The sequence below is a fragment of the Actinia tenebrosa genome, unplaced genomic scaffold (genome assembly GCF_029948245.1).
Source record: "Actinia tenebrosa isolate PJP-AT-01 unplaced genomic scaffold, QUT_ActTen_1.0 PGA_scaffold3__52_contigs__length_22856419, whole genome shotgun sequence".
Lineage (NCBI taxonomy): Eukaryota > Metazoa > Cnidaria > Anthozoa > Actiniaria > Actiniidae > Actinia > Actinia tenebrosa.
This window is the reverse complement of record NW_028292580.1, coordinates 9,700,847-9,721,690: the sequence shown is the minus strand read 5'-3', so window position 1 is coordinate 9,721,690 and position 20,844 is coordinate 9,700,847. Positions and strand designations below refer to the sequence as shown.

Genomic DNA, 20,844 nt, shown 5'->3' with positions numbered 1-20,844 from the left:
GCGATGAATATCGTCCTGAAAATAGTTCATATTTCAAAGGCATTTAAAGATCCCAAAAAATTAAAAACATGGGGTGAAAGAAGAAATAACGCTGAGAACGGGGAACTTTGTTTTGTTTTAAACAAACGCTGCCAACCGGAGAAACTCGATTTTAAAAAAAGGCTTTTTCAGCGAAGCGAGAATCATCGAATTTTGCTTTATGCAAATTTTGACTTCATAATTTTCCTGAAGAGACTTCTTTTAATTCGTTTTGGCCTTGGAGGTATAACTTAGTCCTTTATTAAAAAGAATACGAAGTTTGGATCGGTTTCCAACACGTTTAATGTGAAACTGTGATGTTTATCTTCGGATGCCGTGACAGATAAAAATTTAATGTCGCCGCCGCTCGCATTTTAAGGGGGGGTGGTCGATCTCAAGAACGAAAGGGATTTCAAATCTAATAATATTCCTTTTCAACATAGCTAGTCAAATGTATAAAGCAGCCGAAGTATGAAAAGAATCGGCCGACCCCCATCAGTTCGACCTGTCCGGTTTTCTCAGACACTCACTCTTAAGAATGACTTGGGAATGACTTGACCAAGTACTTAAGGATGACCTCACCAAGTACTTAAGGATGACTTGACCAAGTACTTAAGGATGACTTAACTAGGTACTTGATCAGGTACCTCGGCAAGTGCCGCCTCGAATACCCTTTTGACTTCCCTGTCCTTCTTAAAGTCCTTCCAAGATGTTCCGAAGAAACCTAGTACCTCCTTCAAGTCGACATGCTGAGCTACGTGAAGTGCCGCAGAGGCAACTGCCATAACTTACTGCACTTCAAAGACAACCACCCGCAGGTTATCTTAAGTTCTTGGGCGATGACATAGTCCTCGCTTATGTCCTTCCGCAGTTGCTCCACGTCGTCTATGGGCAGCGCAAGTCCGAGAAGCTTGGTGGCAAGTCGGATGGCGGAGTCTGCTGCGGCGTCCGTGGTCTTACTTGCAAGGGCGGCCTCGTACCTCTTATGGAACTTCTTAACTTCCTCGTCGGACAGCTTATTAACTTGCTCGTGGGTAAGTTCCTTGCCTATCATTTCTTTGCACTTCCCAGATGACACAAGGATGTTGAGTTGTTCCTTAAGGTTACTTTCGTCTAACTGCGTGGGGACTTCATCTATCAACTGCTCAATCTCCATATATGTTAACGGAATACGGAAACCTCAAAGAGAAGATCATCTTGGAATGTTGGTGCGTCTTTAAGTGGCGCATGTATTCATGCAACTGTTCCTTGGATATCTCACCGCCGTAGTCGCTTAAAATGGTTTCCAGGTCAGACTTGCTCGGAGTATAAAATACTACGAGAGATCCTATGTTTTCCCTAAAAGGCTTAGAGACGCTGGTAAGCTGCTGCGAGAGCAACCAAACGCTAATGTCATGTCTACCGCTGAAAGCGAGCTTCACTAATTCGGAGGTGCGTCTTTTTATGTCGTCCCCGCAGGCGATGTCATCCAATATGAGCAAGGTTTGCGTATCTTTAGGGAATTGTTTGTGCCAAAACTTAAGATGTCCAGATAACTCATTAGGGTCTAAGATATCTACAAAGAAGTCGTCATCTTTCACTCCTATGCCCGTCCAGGTGCGGTTGTTCACGTAGGTGGGACAAAGCAGCACGATATAGTCAAATCGGTATCTAAAGGGTCCTAATAGCTGCTCTACCACGAACTGGGTCTTTCCGCAGCCGGTGGGTCCTACTATCAGAGCGTTACAAGGCATGTGATTCGGGTTCATTTATATCCCTTCTTTCGAAGGGAACTTGTTCCCTGATATATATGGAGGACGTTGACATACCCGTGGAGGCTATCAAGACATTAGTGAGCACCTTAGAGGAGAAGACAGAGTTGCATAAGATGGTAGAGGCCCAAAAGAAGGAGATAGACGTCTTAAATGAGCGCATCAAAGAATTAACGGATCAAATGCACATCCTTAAGCGCTCAGAACGCTTCGGGGCGTTAGTAACCATGGCGAGCTGGGCGAAAGAAAGCGTGGCTGACTTTATGAAGTATCCCATATGAGGCTTATTAAATTCTTATTACATATGGAGTGCGTGCGATGTAATAAGGAGTTTAGTTCTAAGCAAATGCTCGAATATCACGTCAAAAATAAGGTCTGTAGAAAGTCGCGGGAGAAGCGCTGTGAACACTGCGATCGTCTGTTCAGCAGCAAGCAGATGTTAAAGTACCACATGGATAACAGAGTTTGCCTGAAGAACATTTGTGAGCGCTGCGAGGAAGATAAAGACGACGAGTGGCATCGCTTCCGCTGCGTGACGCGGTATGAATTAGACGGCGTAGTCTGTGAAATACACGGCGACATTGCAGCGCGCTGTTGTCCTAAGAAAACAAGGGCAGAATTGACACGTCTAAAGAAGAAGATAGACATGCGCTTTGCTATGTTCGACCGCGTTGAAGGTGTGCGCTGGGAAGACAGGGAATATTGGGAGGCGGACTGCACGCGTTGCGGTTGTAACAGAAGTGATCAACATATCTGGCAGTGTTTGTATGTACAGGCTGAGGGTCCAATTACCTTCAAAGAGTACGTGGATCGATTTAACGAAAAGTGATTAAAGGGAGTTACTAGGGACGTTCTGGAAACTATTTCAGGACGTCCCTTATTTTTATTAAGGTCTTATTAAATGCCCTGGAAACTATTTTAAGGATATCCTTAATTTTATTTATTATTTATTGAAATGATTATCCAGGGTACGAAGCGATTTGGAAAGTTTCTTGAGAAAATTCTTTATTATTATTAAATATTTATTAAGGGCATCTTTTAAGTAATAAGACCTCAATAAGAATAAGGGATTTCCTAAAATAGTTTCCAACCAACCTTAATAAATAATAAATAAAAATAAGACTCCTTTCAAAATAGTTTCCAGGGCATTTAATAAGACCTTAATAAGAATAAGGCCATCCTTAAAATAGTTTCCGAGATATATGATAGCCTACGCAGCAGCATTCCTAGGAGGATTCCTAATAACCCTTTCAATATATGGACTGTATTACATGCGAACCCCCCGCTGACTGCGTTAAAAAAGAGCCGCCGACCCTCATTGTCGACGAACCCCACTTAGATAATGCTGCGCCTAACCACATAGGACCGAAGGAAGGATGCACTTTGCGACGTCAAAGGCCCAGCGGCCATCCTTCTTACCATACGACCTCAGATGCGTAAACTCCTGTCCTTCGATGACGTAACGAACGCGATCTGGCGCCCACAGGCTGTACGTGACATCCTCATGCGCCAATAACAACCGTAGCCTGTCTTCAAAGGCTACGTAATTTTTTATTTCGTAGGTAACGCCCTCCTTTAAGTCTCGCCAGTGTATCTGCCTTACCGCGTTAAACGCCATATATCCTATGGAATATCTTTAAGTGCGTCTTTAAAGTGTCTGTGTTCCTAAAGCGCTTACAGCACCACCTACAAGGTAGACGAATTCCACGCGCATACTCCGCGATGGCTCTGCAGATGTCGTCGTAGTCGTTGCTTATCAGCATCCTTAAATCCATTTTCCTCGTAGCCGTCTAAGAGGCGGCGTTGATCCTCAGACAATACCCCGTTGCCTTTCGGAGTCTTCAGCTCGATGCAGAATCCACGGTACCGCCTGTGAGCATTAAGGATAAGCAGATCAGGCTGGCCGCGTTGGTAGCCCTTTTGCCAGCACTTTATGCGCTTGCCGTCCGAATCCTGCAGTTCGCCTAGACCAGGGGTCACGAGCATTTGGGGGTAAAACCTGCGAATGTAATTTACCACCTTTTTATGTAAGTCAAACTCATTCTCAATCTTAAATACCAATTTGTTGGGGCCGTCAAAGCGCCGCTCTATCTCGTACTTGCCGGTCTTCCTTAATGCTGGTAGGACCTCTTCAAAGACCCAATCCTGAAACTCCACGGCTTTTGGCAGCCTGGAGCTGAATATCAATTGATACAAGCCAGGCTTGGAGATAAACACGGAATGTGGGTGGATAGTTGAAGGGGAACGGTTTGGGACCCCTTGCACGTAAGCCCATCTTTTCTGGTACTTCTCAGAAACATGGTCTCTAATAGCTTTCTTGGTGTTCTCATAATCCAACGCAGCCGCCACTTCCTTCGCTTTAAAGTACAAAGTTTCGCCTTGCACTATGCATTGCAGTTTGGTGTCGTCATTTTCAAATACGCAGTAGCATCGTATATCTGAGAAATATCTTAACTTTTTTCCTTTTTTAGGATAAGGGAGCGCAGCGAGCGAATCAATATGCAACGCTTTTCAATTGGTTCATTTCTACGCTTAGCTGCGTGTCAGACACCACGAAGACGTAGCAGTTTATCTTAGTAGAATCGCTGGCATGTTTGGTGCGCTTGATTTCCAATGTTATCCCATCCTGCGTATTCACTAGACGTAAACCCTGACCGTGCATAGATTCATCGTTGGTGGTGGGCATGTCAATCCACAGCGCGTACTTATCTGTAAAGAACTCCTTTGGGGCAATTTGGTCGCCAAACTTGCGCGCGACTTCCCGGTACATATCCGCGGGCTTTATCCCTTGGGAGTAGACCTTGTTAGGCACTCCGTTGATGCTAACACCTACGTTGGTAATGTTAGGATTAAAGAATACCTCGGAGTTGCGCAATCCTGCGGTGTATGTCTTCGCAAACAGCAGCATTAACCCCGTTAAGCTGCGTCTGGGAAGGTTAATGCTTTGGTTGATAACCTCTTCGACATTGTTCGTAAAGCTGAACGTCTTGTACATTACTACGTGATCGTAAAGAAAAGCCTTCCCCGAGCTGTATTCCATGCCGGCGCTACGGGCCAGCTCTTCGCTATATACCGTTTCGTACTGCAGCTCCAAGTTAGTAGCGGAGTATGGGTGGATGGCTGAGGAACTTACGTCCTTTCCCTGCAGGATGTTCGTAGTGTCTGCTAGGGTTACTTCGAACTGCAGTTCACTTAGCTGCCTTGGGTAATACGCGCCATGGTTCGTGATAACTTCGAAGTCCAACGGGATAACATATTTAGTACTGTAGGCCGCCTTTATTTCGTCTTCTCCCGAGGTGCCAGAGGCTGCGCTTTCTTACCTTGCGTATGGCATCACTGGCGATTCCTTGTTCTATCCTCTGCGCGCAGTCGAAGGCCGTCAACCATAGGTCCTTATAGGTGGTGTACAGATCGTACCTGTTCAAGTCCAAGAGGGATTCCCCGGCGAACTTGATTCTCATCTTAGAGACGAGGTTTCTGCCTGCGTTATTAACGACATGACGCGCGTCTGCGGTATATGGCTGCACCGCTAGGTCAAACCATAACGCCAAGGTACCAGGAACCAATACTAGGTTATCCGTTAGACAGGGCACGCCTACGTACAAGGTTTCTCCAGGGTTTGCGCTGCTGGGGGTAAAGGTGACCCGGTGAAAGGTGCGTTCTGCCTTTAGTCCGCCAACCTGCTTAGGTGATACGTTGGGGTTTAACTTTGTGCTTATCATATATAATGGAAGGAACGGATTTTGACCCCCTTACCGAAGAAGGCCAAGTTGATATTAATGACGAAGAATACCAGTCTTTGCTTCCCGATGACAACGTAGACGGACGGGGCCTTTTTGACAAGCTAAGACGCAAATATGGCAGCAGCAGGGCCCGCGATGCTCTGCTCTCTTTAAGAGATAAATTCAAGTCTAAGAATCCCCACGAACCTGTCCCGGAGTATCTACAAATGGAAGACTTGGATCTCGCGGACGCAAGAACTGAAATATTAAGAGCAGTCATCGACAACGTAAGGCAGCGATATCCTAGCGCAAATCTGGCTCTCTTAGAGTTCGGAGTAGGAGATAAAGGCCAAATCCAAGTTCGATACGCAGGTAGAGAAAAATGGTACAACTTTTATCAAAGAAAGGAGTCTACCTTACTTAACAATGGCCTTTCGAAAGAAATAACGGCAGCATTGGGAACTCCTAACCTAACGCTATTGTCTACCTTGAGTAAAAAGGAAACTACGAGGCTCCAAGAAGAATTTCTTAAAAGCGTCAAAATGCCAAGCACTAAAACAAGCCTCGAATCTATCAACACATTACTTAATAGGCAACAAGAAAAACTCCAACGATTAGAAACCACTGAAGAGGAAAAGATTAAAGAACTCAAAAAACTTCCGCCAAATAGTGACGCGACTGGAGGCTTGGTGAGTTACTTACGAAACGCAAAAGCCGAAAAGGAAGCACTTCAAAAGGAAATACAGGAAAAAAAGGTAACCATCAACGACCTTAAGCGACAACTCGATGAAGCAACCAAGGAAGGGGGTGATATCGATAGTCGGTTCGAAGCCGTCCAGGAGGAAAACCAAGCATTGCAGGGGCGCATAGAAGAATTGGAAGACGAATTCATGAAACAAGGTAGGCTAACTACTGAAAGTCATGCCGTCGAAATTGCAGACTTTAAAGCTAGGCTCTCTAAGCTGCTAGAAGAAAAAAGCGCCGCAAGGAATCAGCTAAGGGTTGCTTTGAATGAATCGGCGGGAAAAGACGCAGAACTACAGCGCTTGGGAAAAGAATTAATGGAGTCCGTTGACAGAGAAAGGCAAGTAATGGCGGACAAGGCAGTGGCGGAGGAACGAATACGACAACTTCAACAGGCTGTCGAAGACTTGGAGGGGCAAATAGAGCGGCAGCAGGAAATAAGTAATGACCAAACTCGTCCCGAAGAAGAAAGGGAAGCAGCTCAAAGGGAATTAGAGGCTCTTCAGGAAAGACTGGTGGAATTGCGTACGCAAAGAGAAGGCTTGGAAAGGGAGTTGGGGCTTACCACCAAGGAAAAGATAAAAAAGCTCCTGGTGAAGTATGGTATTCCGCTGGCATTTGCGGTCGCTATTTCGAGCGTAGTAGGAGTAATCCTATCCGCGCTTAAGGCTACGGGCACAGGTGTAAAGAAGTTAGGCAATGGACTGATGGACTTGGGAAAAAAGATGGCAGCCGGTCTTCCTGGGCTGCTTGGTAGTGTTCTTAGCCTGGCACTTAGGGCCGGCGGAGAACTGCTGAAGTTTGTAGGGAATAACATCTGGATATTTGTAGTAGCTATTGGGGTGGTACTCCTGAAGAAGATGAAGGGCTAGTCTTGTCCTTGTGTGTTGCTGGGGGCTTATCGTTGTCAGGCGTCCTCGACTGGGGATAAGTAAAGATAGTATTCGCGCCGCCTTGGTAATTTGGTATCAGAGGCATAGCAGTCATGGTGCTAATGGGCTTATGACTCCAAGTAGCATCTGCAGGAGAATCATGCGTAGAATAAGCGGCGTTTATCCCAACGAAGCCGGCATACTTAGGATTTGCATTAAGGGCATCGCTGGGACGAACTTGAAGCTTTGCATATTGACAATTAGCTATCATATGAAAAGTCACCGACGTTAGGTTCTCCGCGCTTTTCGTTGGGGGCTCAAATGAGAAATGAGAAATGAGCCGAATGCCGGGCCTTATATTTTTTCCTGTAAGGTAGCAATGGGTTGTTGGTCTCATCAACTAGCCTAAACCCCACATTGCAGCTATTCCAGCCACTAATGCTAATGGTACACATAATCAATCCCAAACCACCAACTTCTGCCCACAGGTCAGTATCATACCATTTGTCCCCATAGTGTTTCTTATCTTCTAAGTAATAGGAAAACCAATCCTCCTTTGTGTGTGGGTTCATATATTTCAGCAAACATAGTTTGCTTCTAGAGACTAACCACCGTAAGAGTGCTAATGGTTGCGTGGTTAAAAGGCTTATCTCTTTGGTCCTCTATGCTATTTACCGTAACCTTTCCCGTATCGTCTACGCGCATTTGCAGCATTACTTTCCCATGGCAATCGGCGACCATGTGGAAAGTCCAAACTGATAGATTCTCGGCGCTGCCGGGATTGGGTTCTACGGAGAAATGTGCAGGCTCCCTGTTGTTCGTTTTCGTACGCATAGGCTGCAGTATGCCATTCTCATCTAGAAACCTAAAGCCCACGTTGGCATGGCTGCTCGTACCAATGCAAATACTACAAAGGATTAACTTCTTTCCTGAGTAGTTCAAGTCCACGGACATCCCCGTGACATCAACCCAAGATGCCTGGTTGTATTTTTTCTCGCCTATGTAAGTCGTATAGACACAATCTACTCCAGCTACGTAGGGGTTGTTCATCGCCATATATAATAGCTCAGACCAATGCTTGCAGCTGTTAAGCCGGCTTTTAGTAAGTTATGGTCATATTCCTCAGGTATCGTAGGCAGGACCTTCTTCTTGATTACGTTCTTTGGTTTCCCTGCAGGATTCTCTACGTGCTCCTTCTTTGGCTTCTCCACGAAATGGGGAATGTTCCTAAGAGTGTCAGAGTTCACGTCATTCACCCCAAACTTCATGTCTTTGGTAGCTCGTTGCAGTTTGTTGTTGTAACCCATGACGGAATCGGCGTTGATGACCAAATTACTTGGCATTAACCAACAACCAGGACTCAAGGCATAATCCAGTCTAACCTTTGATTGCTGCACTGCAAGTTGATACCTTTGAACTGACTTAGAGATCTCGTTCTCGATAACAGCGCTTTCGAAGAGGACAAGGAATACTTGTTGCGTTTCCTGTGACGCACCACTGGCATCTACGATGGGGCTGCGAGTGCTAACCTGGGCCCCTAGAATGCAGTAGACAAAGGCTTCGATGCTTCGATTAATCCTTGCTAAATTCTTTAGACCAATGCCCTTTGCGGCAAAGAAAGGCGCCCATGGATACTTCTCTTTGCTCTGAATGAAGTAAATTAGATTTCCCTTCGTTCCGCTGCCTCCTAAGTCTGAGAATTCGTAAGAGCTAGGATATCCCATGCCTGGAGTTTCTATGTTGGCACCAACATACGAAGCATAGGTGTAAGTCTCTCCTAAACCATGGGCGGCACCCTCTTTGTTGCGAAAATCAGGGTTGGTAAGCTTAAACTCATTCCTTAATCGCTCCCATGCGACTTTGTCATATTTGTTATCCTTTGGGTCAAAGACAGTGTCGCCCGGAAGCGGCACTCCTAACTCAAACAATATCCTGCGAATAGTAAAAGCAACGTGGAATCTTAGGAAAGGAATATGGAACATGTCCGCGGCTATGCCACATCCTTTAGTAGCAGCCCAGACAGCAAAGTTTAACTGCTGCGGCCAATACCGCATGTTGGGACCTGATAACCATTCTCTGGATTCTTTCCCTGAGGTATGTTTCATGGCAGTTTCTCTAAAGATGTCTCTGACCTTTGTCTTAAACCTCGCAGGACCCACGGGGATTTCTAAGGAGGTAACCATCTTAGCAAAGTCATCCGCTCCACCTTTGTTGTCGTAAAATGGGTAATCCTCTGTTGTCGGTAATAAATTCTCTGGAAAATTAGGTTGCCTTTCTTTATGCTCGGGTTTTGGTTGTAAAATCTTAGGATGCTTTGCCTCCAAGTCCGCATTGCTGTACATCCTGGAGCCGTTGAAGTAAATCCCATCGGGTCTTCTTTCGAACTTACTAGGGTCTGCATGTGGAAACATCTTCCTAAAGGCCCTCCAGTTCCAGTAATCTCTGTTGTCATGATATGGCTGCTCCTCAATATCATTCCCAAAAGCGTCGTACATTAGTATATATAATGGATGTTATACCATCAGCACCTCCACTTTATCCTGAACTTCCTAAGGATGCCGAAAACTTCAGGCTTAATAAAGCAAATTTATCCTGGCTTACTTGGAAGGGCAGACAAAACACTACGAAAAAGTTAGGAAGAAATACGTAAGAGCCCGGAGTACGCTACATAAGATTTCGATAACTTCAGGATCCATATCCGTTATGTTAACGGGCTCCGGCGTTGCTACTTCGCTTACTGGACCGGGAATAATTGTTGGAGTTCCTTTGGCCGGCGTTGGGGCAGCCTGTGGTATTGTTTCGGCTGTTGTTACGGGCATTATGAAACAGTTGTCAAGCAAAATATCCAAGCATGACACGACAATAGCTCTGTCTAGGGCCAAAGTAAATACAATTACCGATCTTGTCTCAAAGGCTTTGCAGTGACAGAAAGATAGACGACGTAGAATTCTCGCTTATTTTAGCCGAAGAGGAAAAGTATGAGAAATTAAAGTCGGACATAAGAAACAAAAAAACAGTCGTAAAAGATCTTTCCGAGGAATCTCGCAAAAAGATCTACCAAGAAGCGAAAGAAGAGCTTCAAAGAAAACTCGCTCAGTAAATATTTGCTTTGAAAAGAGCGTGACAGGATTCTATTTACATATTAAACGACAGTCTAGAAATTATGCAGATTAAATATAATAATTTCCACATACGTAAGCGTCCTGTGTGTCTGGCGTTCGCTTGTGATCGTGGACTTTGGATCTGGGGAGGCCCAGAGTCCCGAGTTCAAGCCTCGCTGCAGACACATTTGGACCGGTTGCTGTGAGTGAAAAAAAAAGCCTCCCCCACTTACAGCAACCGTAAAAAAAAAGATAAAAAATGCAATTCAAGAAAAATATATGTGTGTACTAGAGGGCCTCTGGTGCGGGATGAAATAAGCCTCGTAAGCCCAAAATGTAAAAAACCCCACTGGGGATAGGTTGGCGTTCTGTGCGATGCATTCCCCAGTGGGGTTTCTGGCAACGCCAGTTTTGCATTTTTATCTTCTTGGAATCCATCCTAACAGGGGGTGGTTGGGGTCTATTTTGTAAAATATTTCGTAAATTACGTCAGGGTAATAAGGAATATCCTTATTCAGCCGACAAAACATCCACTCGGCTTTTGTCATATCAGAAACCTCGGGAATAGACTTACCGGTAATTTCAGACAAAAGATAGGGAATAGCTTTGTAATATTTCCCTAGCTTTAATTTTTTCAATGTCTTCCGTAGACTTTGCGGGGTTGGCTCTTCTAAGTGGTCTATGATTTTCTTCTTTACTTTGTTGTCTAAATATAATAATAATAATAATAATAATAATAATAATAATAATAATAATAATAACTTTATTTAAGTCTCTATCTTCTAGCCGGGCACAAGTACCCTACTAATCGGGGAGACTATAACATAATACTAGAAATGTAAATGATAATATAAACAGTAAATAAAATTTAAATTTAAATATAAATATAAATATAAATGTAAATATAAATTTAAATATAAATATATATAAATATATAGGTAGATATAAGTCTATGAAATATAAATATAAATATGATTCCGTTAAAAAAAAAAAAAAAAAAAAAAAAAAGATAAATAAATATAGATATAGTTTCGATATTTGTTGAACTCACTCAGTTCTCATAGTAAGAGTAAATAGATAGATTAATATGTTTGAAGCGAGTGTTACTTTATCAACTTAGTCAGGTCTGAAACTCTTATTCCTTTCTTAAATGCTTGAAGGGATGGCGATGATCTTAACGAAGTACTAAGCTTAGACCATAAGTGTGGTCCAAAATACCTTAGGCTATTTCTCCCAAACTTTACAGTGCTATAGCTAGGCAATGAAAAGTCTATGTTCCTTAGATTATATTTATGCGTGGGTAATTTAAATAAGTCAATTAAAGTTCGTGGTAATAACTTATTTTTGATTTTATACATGAAGATCACAAAATGTTCTGGAGTCTTCTGTTGTACAATGTGGTGAGCTTTGCTCTCTTCAATAGTTCTTCGTAGGGTGACTCATAGTCGCAGTATACAGCTCTCAGTCCTCTTTCGTTGATTCGCTCTAGTTTATTTTTGTCGCCTGCTTTGCAAAAGTGCCAGACTAGACACTTTTGCCGGTCACACTTATACCGGTCGTAAATCCTGGATATGACTCATCCAGTCCCTAAAATATTTTATTCTCTTATAAGGTGTTTTCTTACGGCCTCCATTAGCGTAATATTGCTCTCTGGTAGCATTTGGTACGGCATTACGAATGTTTTTACCACACTCGTAACACTGCGCTGACGTGTCATCTTCTATTTGCATTTTCTTACCACAACAAACAAGCTTCCTTGGTGGTGTAGTAACAAACTTGGGTTTCAAGCACTTTACACAGAAGTCATAAACGAACTCTTTACATTCGTGCATATATGTTAGCATATTTAATGGCATTCGTTGGTGGTTTCCTTATCTTATTGAGTAGGCTCCTGTAATCCCCGTGGGTCATTTTAGGAACTCATTTTCGATTACTACCAAAGTTACTTAATAGTAAAAATCCGGTTACTATAAATGGGGAGTTGGCGCAATAAATCCCAATATTGCATCCGAAATACATAGTAAAAGTAGGGGTACTAGAGGCGGTAATTCCCCCTATAGGACTCCTAAACACGGGCGTTAATGGGGGTCTAGGGGTGAATCAGGAGTGGCATCCCCTATACTACTCGACCGCAATTCATTATTTCGTTCTACTAGCCAATGAGATAAAGGTTTAGACAGTCATTACACTCGCTACAGGAAATACATAAGTAGGCAATGAGAGAGGAGGTTTCGATCGGCACCGGATTACTGTAGGATGTAGATTTTGATATACCTCAGATAGGTCATTCAAAAGTAGGAAGGAATTATGGGTAGTACTTTTAAACATGAATAATTGTAATATTTTACATCATTGTTCTTCTCATGAAGGTTATTGAAGTTATTTTTTTGAATATTTTCCTAGTTTTTGTTTTGCTTATGATAGCTGAATCATCTTAACTACAAAAACACAGTGATTATTCCTGTTTATAGGCCTATTCAATTCCTTTTGGTCTTTGAGTAACCAGCTTTTTTGAAATCGGTGTATATATCAATAAAGCTTTTTACAAGCAAGCTCATCCCAAGCCAAGACCTTTAAAAATATTTACATTAAGATACACAATGTTCATGGACTTTTAAATTTAATTGAATTGTTTTTACTTATTTTGCTTTACTCCACATTTCCAATTTGTTGAGTGATATTTTTTATGATGCCATATGTCCCTAATGATGGTTGATGTCATATGTAAGTCTAAGAACAGTACAGTGAATGATCACTCAAATGGAACAATTGGTGGACAAAGGTTCACCAGTGACGAGCAAACCCTTTGAATACGGTCTATCATTGGAATCTTGTCTGCTGTTCCACTGCTTTGAAGCAAGTCGATGGGAAAGGTTCCTTGTAGAATGCAATATTTTCTTCGTAACAGCCCAATTACCCTTTTAAGGTATGAGACCTGAGTTGTGGCTGGAAAAAAATCCTCACTTTTTAGTAACTAGTTAGCTTGTTTACGATAATATGAATCCATATTCTCGATTTCTCGGAGTTTAGTTGTTCCGTTTTCTTAGAAAACGGTGCTAAACTTTGTATCGAAGGAAGCCATTTTGTTTACTTCGTGTGTAATGCGAGAGTATTTCACTGGTAATTGATCCTTTTGAACATGCGCTTTGAGATGAACATCTCGGGGCCCACGCGGAACAAGTAACATCGAAATTTGAGTCCGGCTAGCGGCTAAAATTGGTTTGAATTCGCTTGCGCTTGTTTCTTGTTCAATTAAGTTTTGCCTCACCGCCTTCGATGGATAAAAAAATTTTGCCTGAGTAACTGCAGTAAAATTAAAGACTTTGCCGGACCTTTCGACTTCCCAACCACGTTCTTGAAGCTCTTGGTTTGAGAAGGACAGACGCGAAGGGTTTCCAATACCTTGACCTTCGAACTTTATTTTAAGCAACGCTGCAAAACTTATTGCGTCTGAATATATACTTTTCTCTAATTCATATTTCTGTTACATTCATTGATAAGCTAAATAACATATACTTTCTATAACTAATGTATAAAATGCTTCTATATATCATTAAAACACTCGAAGAAAGTCTATTGATAAGTAGATTGCGGTTTGTCGTCAAATTTATGGTGTGGTTTCGTGTTTCACTGTCGAAATACGCATGCGTTCAGGCCGTTGCTATGGATGATGTCATTTGTTTGGGACGCGTTAGGGATTCGAATGAAGCGACGCGTGGGCGATATAAAACCGAAGTTTTCCGATAGTTTTTGTGGCTCAATCGACTTGATATCGTGAGTCATGACGTAGTTCGATGTCAGAAACAATATGGCGGCGAATTCTTTCGTTTGAATCCAAAATTGAAGAATTATAGCGACTTTAGTGCATTAAAGCACCACTCTCCCCTCACGCGTTCTTCGATAAACTCTTTTGTATTTATCATACTATCCTTAAATTTGGAACAAAGCTTAAATAGACCTTAAAGATTAAAAATTAGGCAGCCCGGAGCAAAGACATATTTTGATAAAATGTTACGACTGAAAACCGTGTCACGGTAGTTTAAGCTCGCCAAAAAAATATTTTGCTCCGGGCTGCCTAATTTTTTTGCTTTATACAATTTATTTTCATAGCTCAAGTTTTATTTTCTTTATAACATTTTCTAGAGAGAGATATTGATAAATTACTGAAAAAGAGCCTTGGGTTGCCTGCGTTTTTTTGACACCTTAGGTGTGAAATTTCACACTTTTGACATGCAATTTGGAAAGGAAATTTTATGTATATATTTATTGTGGAGTACTATTGTAGGTGTATTGGATACAGTGTAAATACATTTTGTAGAAATGACAGCCACTTTACCCAGTTCTCATACCTTAACATGAATTCGTACAGAGGCTATGCCCCTAGTTTTTTCTACGTCTACTAGATCCAGTTGGTACTTGCCTTTCGTAAAAGCAGGTAAGACTAATTTTGCATGTTTTAACATCACCATCTCATGGATGGTAAAACCCCCGTCCTGTCAGCCATTACCATATCGCCTGGCAAAAGTTTATTTAGTATCCCACAATTTTCTGTGAGGAACTTGTCTGATGTGCGTCCACCCTAGGCTTCATATACAAAAGGTATTGTTCCTTGAGGAGTAATGCCAATAAGCACTTTCACAGTATTGTGATGTTTATAATTGGAGAACGTTTGTGCTCTGGCTTGAAGGTTACTTGGTCTATCAATATGAAGATTTCAAAACAATCTCTTATGAGAGTAGTAGTTTTCCGAAAGAGTACTGGAAGCATTGTGGCATAGTAGCCTTTAACCTCTCTCTTTCAGGTCAATGAATCAGTGGCGACAATCGTACATCCATAGCTTCCATCCAATAATTTATAATGCGCTGTACGGTCCTTCTAGACATCTCAAATCTGTAGGCCAGATCTTGCAGGAATACATCAAGCCTTAGTCTTATCAAGACCAAAATTAATTCCTGGAATTGGTTGAAGATCTTACTTCTGTACAACACATGTGGTGCTACGTGATTAAATGTTGATATTAGAACAGAAAAAGAAGCTATACCAGTGTACAAACGCACTTTTTCATCGTCGTCTTTGAAACAATCTTCACGGAACGGTGGCTCAGGTAAACTCTACTCAAAAAGGTATTGAAACTCATCAGTTTGGCATTGGCTGTCAACCAACTTGATAGCTTCTACTGCTTTGGGAAGATCATCGCTGACAGAGGATTCATCAGCATTGGTTTCGAGTGTTTCTTCAACTTCCACCTGGAACTAAAGATTAGCTACAGTTGTACCTGGTTCTTCGAGTCTTTTACCTTTTTCAGCAATTTCTTTCCCCCATGTCACCAAGCTTCGCTTTCTTCTTTCCTTTACACGTTCAGCCTTAGCACTAGCAGCTTCCACATTCACTTTCTTTGCCTTCGAATGACCCATATTTAGGCTCGGAACCCAATCCACATTGTATTAATCCCACAAGTTAGCTGGCCGTCCAGAAACAAAGTGCCTGCTACACACACGATCGTTTTCTAGAATCTTACTGGTGAGTTTATCTCGGCTGATGGCAAAAATCCATCATGTTCTTCGCTCTTTGCTGAATTATTCCTTCTGTTCACCTCGATTTTTAGAAACAGCAGGCACTCTAAAGAAAGAAGTGCATTTGTCGCTTTCGCTCATTGCTGAGAAGCCAAAAATAATACATAAAATCATAGGAAAGAACAGTCAAAATACAGTAATTTTAGCTTCACGCTTGTCTTTGTTTACTATTCACTGTACACCAATATGGCGGCTTAGCAACTGTTGCTGTGTTTGAGATCACGTGAGCGCCCACAAAGAATTCCATTCAGCTTAGGACAACGAGTCACTACTCTGACTGGAGGTGGTTTCTTAATGCACATATCACTGAAGATGGCACAGCGATCAGATATTGCTGGATCACGTACAGAGACATCATGGATGTTATGATCAGATGATGTGTAATGACAAGGTCAAGCACAAGCTTATCTTTATACGTAGGCTGATCAACAAACTGCTTTAAATTTCAAAGATTTCCAAGGAATTGGTTAGCAGCTGGATTAGTAAGATCATCAACATGGAAATTGAAGTCACCAACAATCAGCAAGAGAACTAAGATTAGTTGTAAATTGCTCCAAGAAAAGAGCAAATTCCTCGAAAAATATCTTGTTAGACAGGTTGTTACGATTAGGAGGAGGCCTGTAAATAACAAAGAGTAAAATGTTATTAGCAGAAGAGCAAACAAGCATACCTAAAGCCTCAAAAAACTTAAATTGTTTTAAAGCTACATTCATTAAACATTAAAATTTGTTATAAAGTTAACCACCCCCACCACCCCTATCCTCCTTAGCAATATGATAGAATAAAAATCCCTTGGAAGTTATTTAATTGATTGTAACCTCATCCCTAATGTCATTCGTGTTCAGCCAAGTCTCAGTGAGACAAAAACATCAGTGTTGTTTTCCACTACCAAGTCTTTAACAATCGCAGCTTTATTCCTCACAGATCTAGAATTTAGCACACACAATTTTGCACGAAGTGCAGTCTTGTGAGTGTGAAGAAAACGCGGTGGTGTTCGTGGTTCATGGGTTCGTGTTCACTCCATTACTTTTATGTTTATGTAGAGCTCCTTGATAACGATTTATAATCCATGTATTGATAATTAAATTTCGCGGGATAGTAAATAGAGTTCTAAAGCTATGATGTCACACTACCTGGGTTACCGATTTTTCTGTTGTAAATAAACCAAGATGGCGTCACTATCTATTGCGTTTCTTAGTTCTTTAGTCTCCGGCGAGCAAAAGTCGATATCCAGAGGACAAAATCACTTCAATTCGCGACACATTGAAGTTTTTATCATAACGACGGTACTAAAAATTATTTACAAACAAATGAAATATAGAAGCATTTATTGGCTTTATTAGGATCTGCATCTCCAGCATGTCTGGCATTGGATAGCATCTCACCAAAAGGTTTGAAGTAGGACATGAGAGCGTATTCACTTGGTAGATCCTGGTTACCTCAAATCCGTGATCCAAGTACCATTTTCAAGAGGAGTGGCCCATAGGATCTTTTCTCCAAAGTAACTACCTATTAGTCTGTGGCGAGGAGTGAGCATGATGTTTTGTTCATCAAAGGACTTTATATACTCACCGATGTCGTCACGACTGATTTTCGTATTTTTAAATATGGGACACATTTACCGAACTCAGGAACTCGTATATCACATTCAAAGCAACCAAACAGGCTGTACAGATCTTTATTGTCCTCATCAAACAATGAAAAGTAGATTCGGGTTCTAGTGTCATAAACAGATTGGGTCAGAATAATGCTGGGTATGGAGATTCCCTGAGCATATCGATGTGTTTCTCCTCCCAGAAGTTACACATTTTCTCCAAGGGACTGGTCATTATTTATCGAGGGGGAGGGGGGGCTGGTGCAGCTGAGGGTGTAGGGAGCGCAAGATCGTATAAACAGCAGAGGCCTTGTGAGAAAGCTGACACAAAGACGAAGCTTTTGTGCCTGTACTTGTCTTCCCCAGGTTGCTTGTATTAAGCAACGACGGATGTAGGGAAACCATACATGGTCCATTCCAGTGTGCACTTTGTACTCCTTCGCTAGACTGGCAGTTGTAGTTTTCGGCAAAATCCATTTGAACTACAACATGCCCAGCTGGAAGGTTTTCCTTCAAGTGCCTGAGCTGCTGGTATTGCTCGTGATGATGGCGACGTGCCCACGGAACTTCGTTACGGCCACTGTTACTTTGGCAGCAAACTCGTGCTTTCTGGACTTAGTAGGCACGACTTTCATGTTCTGCTTCCCCCATTCCTCTTCTACTCTCTTCCACTGCTCATAGGTGATTACATCGGTGTTACGGATGTTACCAAGAATATCCTTGATCTGTTCATCATTGTTTTCCTTGATGAACATATCAGGATTTCCGGTAGTGATGAGCTTATTATTCTTCATGGAGTGCAGGAGCAGTGCCATATCCAGGTGCCTCTGACAGAGACACGTATCACAAGAAGCGAAGCTTGACAGCATCATATAAGGCGGCCTCGTCTTGTAGAACACTGCTTGGGAGATATGTGCTGTTGGGTGCTCAGCAGGATATTTGAGACGAAGGTTGTATAGGTAATCGCTCAAAATCCGTTTCTTCACTCTTTGCATTCCACATTTCTTTGCATCGTTCTTTCCTGGCATCATGCGGCTGATGTCGTCTCGCTCCAGGAATTCTACAACATTTTGTTTGAGCTGCATAGAGAATTCATACAACCACCTCTGCTTGACTACTTCAAGTGCCTTCGTTTTGGCAGCTCTCATAAATTTTGGAGAGACTCTCCTCTCTGAACACAGCTGTCGCATTTGTTTATACTTTCTAACTATTTTTCCGCTGATTATATATCTTATTGTTTTATTCCCGACAGTAGATATATTTTTCTTCAGCGAATCTCTAATTTCACCGACTAAAAGATTGCTAAATAATAGTCGTTTCTTCAGGTTTCTTGACATCGGTTCTACCCTTATCCCTGAGTCCTCTATTTGCACGTTTGTGCATGAACGACGAGTCATTTCTGGCATCAGAATGTTTGGGGAAGTAGTTTTGTTTTTTTTTCTTCAGCCTTTCATTTCTTTTTCTTTATTCTTTTGTTGGCCTTTTCAAGACTGGCGATGCGATCCTCTAGGTTTCTAATTTTCTGAGTTTTCTCTCTGATTTTTCTACTGTTTGTTGCTTGGACTGTCGAGATTTTCACCTTCAGCCCTGGCGACATGGATGGCGACTTCTCCATATCTTTCGAGATTTTCGTCTTCTCTCTACTCTTACACTTGTTATCTCGATTCTTTGCCCTCCTCTTTTCCAACTCTTCTTTACCGAGCTCACAAGCTGCAGTGTAGTACTTGAGGACACGGCTGGACTCTTTTTAGGTCATTTTTATCTTGCGCTTTTTTTCTCTCGAGGTAGGCACGTTGAATTTCCGCTCATGATTTTGCCACTGTAGTTATGTTAGCTTTGTATACATATAGAAAATATTAAATGTAAATGGAAGCCACCAAACTAAGATATAATTACTTTGAAATTAACGCTAGGCTATCATGGAATATCCATTTTAGATATCTTAACAGACAGGCCAACCATATGCCTTTTTTTCACTCCAATATACAAAAGTTCATTTACGTTACCGGACAATTCGTTTACGTTACCACACGAAAAACACATGCTAGGACACCTTGTGAACACGGATCACTATGAAATAGGCAATGCATATACAGCCAGACTTCTCCTGGACATTTCGATGTCACTAAATAACAATAGATCTAGCTTCTTACCTGAAATAAGCAGCCTGAACCGTAGGACGTTTTGTAGATTGAGAGGACAAGTCTTATGTTGCAATCACAAAGGTTGACGAAGAAAAGACTTCAAAATATGTCTAGTAACTCGTTAACAAAGGATATGATACCCAAGCAAAATAATCCTCTCTAATTAGTTATGTCATCTTGCTTGTGTGTGGCCCATTAACCAACTTTAATATGATAAGCAAACTCTATGGTCATTTACGTTACGGTAACGTTAGTGACACTGGTAACTGTCAACCAGCTCCCTCAAAAAGCTTTTATCACTTCAAAGTAATACTATTACGCTTGGATAACACAAGGTTTTTTTTAGTGTAACGCAATTGATATCAGTTAATTGAGCTTTCGTGTGCCTTGTATATGACCTTGACCAGCTTAACGTAAATGACCTCCAGTAGAAAAAAGGGGTAGCCGAGGTGGCAATGGGCTGAAATATACTTAGATCGTTTCTTTCATTGAAAACATTCTTCATCCTATTGGAGATATAACAAATAAAGCAATTAAAAATACGGTTAAAATTTGTGCTAGCATTTTGACTTAATTAAAAAAAAAAAAAAAATTTAAACATTTGGGAACGTAAACGACCAAAATTCATGCGACTCCAATGTCAAGGGTGGGTGTGGAAGAGACCAGGCTCCATCCTTAATCTTGATAGCTCAAATGATAACCTACATATGAACCTTCGATTGCATTAAAAACCAGAAGTAACTAAAACCTAGGAATTGTTTTTTTTTTAAGTTTAAATTTTATTTTTATCCCGTCAGACATTCATTTCCGTCCACTATTACAATGTTGAAGGGTCAAGAAAATTCCCCTCGCTGCGGAACGTTTGCAAAATCCGTTTTTAGGTGTGGCCGTAAGCCTAAAACTCTTCAAATAAATCGCAAATGACTAGAATTAAAAATATATACACAAAATGATAGTGATCTATTAATGTGCGACATCAAATGGTCCAGTTAACAAAGAATGAGTGTAGTGCTAAACCGATGGACGATTCCAGGATCCTGTTTGTCTCTACAAAGTTTTCCCATTTGGATAAAGAGTTGATTGCACCAAATTCTTGATTCATGTTGCAGCAGAAATGATTTCTTCGATTTCTACTTCACTCTGTTTATAGGATTCAATTTGCATCCACACAAAAGGATTTGGCCAAACGTGCCACACAACATTTGCTTAGGTTTAGACGTTTTTGCTGACTCACGCTACTCGAAGGGCATATTTCCCGCCTTTTTACCCAAAGCCAATTGCTATGAACATTTCACTTAAGACTTGGCCGCCATTTCGATAATCTA

The 20,844-nt window shown here is 41.7% G+C and overlaps 1 pseudogene; it reads right to left on the bottom strand.

Annotated features, from left to right (window-relative positions):
- Positions 1 to 17,609: 17,609 nt before the first annotated feature.
- Positions 17,610 to 18,815, bottom strand: LOC148908463 (uncharacterized; annotated as a pseudogene).
- Between the last annotated feature and the right edge of the window lie 2,029 nt (positions 18,816 to 20,844).